Source organism: Mus musculus, chromosome 2 (genome assembly GCF_000001635.26).
Source record: "Mus musculus strain C57BL/6J chromosome 2, GRCm38.p6 C57BL/6J".
Classification (NCBI taxonomy): domain Eukaryota; kingdom Metazoa; phylum Chordata; class Mammalia; order Rodentia; family Muridae; genus Mus; species Mus musculus.
The window spans coordinates 45,621,236-45,623,246 of record NC_000068.7 but is presented as its reverse complement, the minus strand read 5'-3'; positions in this window follow the sequence as shown (position 1 = coordinate 45,623,246).

Sequence of the window (2,011 nt, the reverse complement as noted above, 5' to 3'; positions counted from 1 at the left end):
CAGTGCAGAACCCTGAGCAGACCAAGCAGCAGCAAGCACTGCAACAGTTGTGGGAAAGCAACGTGTGGTGAACATCCAGGACACAAAACGACCCTTTAGTCTTAGCACATGAGTGAGATCCCAATTTGTTTGTTTTTGTTTTGTTTTGCTTTGCTACATTTCCAATTTTACTTCAAGCATAGAAACTTATTTACATTACTTTAACTCAATAACCTAAAAATATGGAAAGATTATTTTCCAGGCATATACACAGACATATTCTTGTTCACCCTAATGTTGTCATATCCTATTTTTATAGCCAAGAAGAAGAAGAAGAAGTATGTTAAATACTTGATATTAACAGAACTGAAACTCAGAGGAGCTAGTATACCACCAACAAAACAAAGCAAGCAAACAAACAAAACATCAACAACAAAAACATGGCTTCATGGATGTTTTTTGGCAAGGGAATTAACTTGTAAAGTTCTGAACATTTGGAAAGACATGGAAAAGCAACTCAGCACTGGCGTTTTATTTAGCTAGACCACGTATTGTGATAATGTCTCCTCCTGCAGAATCCTGCTCAAATCTCTGTGTTTTCCCCATTCTACCCTACCTGGGAAGAGAAAAATCTAAGGGCCTGTTTTAGCAGCCACAGGCTTCTAGAAAACTTCAGCTGATGCCTTTTTGCAGGCTTCTTCCTCGGTTCTCAACCAGCCAATGTCAGTTTTTCATGCTGGCCTACTTCTTGATAAGGTGAACAAAGAGGCAGAGACCCCTGGGGAGTTTCAGAGGGCTATGATTTCAGAAAGAAAAATGTTGCTGGAGAGCAAATGTTTTCCTGAATTCATTCAGAGTCAGGGCAGAACCATAGAAAGTCATTGTTTATGTCTGAAGCAAACCTTTATTGTGCAGTTGAAAATGTTCTCAGTTGCTCTAACGTACTTTTCATAAAAAGTGTAATGTGTTTTTATTTCTTCCAGGCAGCAGATAAAATGTTACACAATATTGATTTAAAATCCAAGCAAGTTTGACCTACATTTTTTAAACCCTATATCCTTTCACAGACTCTCCCTCTCATTTTCTCTCTCTCCCTCTCTTTCTCTGTCTCTGTCTCCCTCTTCCTCTCCCCTCTCCCCCTCCCTCCCTCTCCTCCGTCTCTGTTTGAGTATGTGTATGTGTGTATGTATGTTTGTGTTCAGATTCCTTAATGTCTAGAAATATCTGTCTAGTCTTCCTAGTTTTAGGAGAATATATTGCTCTGTCTTACACCGACAATGAGAAGTAATGCAATATATTATATAACTTTTGAAATTAATGTTCATGTCTATACATTATATAAAGCTATCATGAGCTCAACTATCCTTTGGGAAATTTTGCTAAGTATATGAAATTCTATACTTAGAAAATATAACCAAAATTAAAATTAAGATTATTAAAGTATTCCAGGTAAGCCTAATATCAAGTTCATTTTCTAGTTAAAATAGCATCACACATTGTAGAAAGCCTAAAATGAAATGTAATAAAACTGCAAATCTACTAAAACTTACAAGTATACTACAATTTTTAATTAAGACTTTCATGTTTTGCATACCTCAAATAATAATTTGCACTCTAAAGTTAATAGTTATAATTTAAGATGCTATGACTGTTTGTGATAAATAATGGACCCCATTAGTGTTAACATAGCAGTGCTAACATTAACCACTGCACTAAAATTTCCACAGTGCCTTGGTTTTGCATGGCTTTCAGCCAGTTGGTTTCCCTACCATATGTATTTTTCACATATTTTTACCGTTTCTCTCTCTATGATTCAGTCTATACTATCTGGTAATTTCAGATATACTCTTCACCCTTTAGCCTACCAGGCATGAAATGGACATCCAGGATTATCCCAACTTCATTTGCTTCTGGAGTTCTAACAAGACCTCATCTCAACTCTGGGAATCTGATTTCACTTCTCAACTTACTAATAGTAAATAATCCATAATTTTCATGCCTGCTATACATAGGCATGCATAGTCTCCAGATA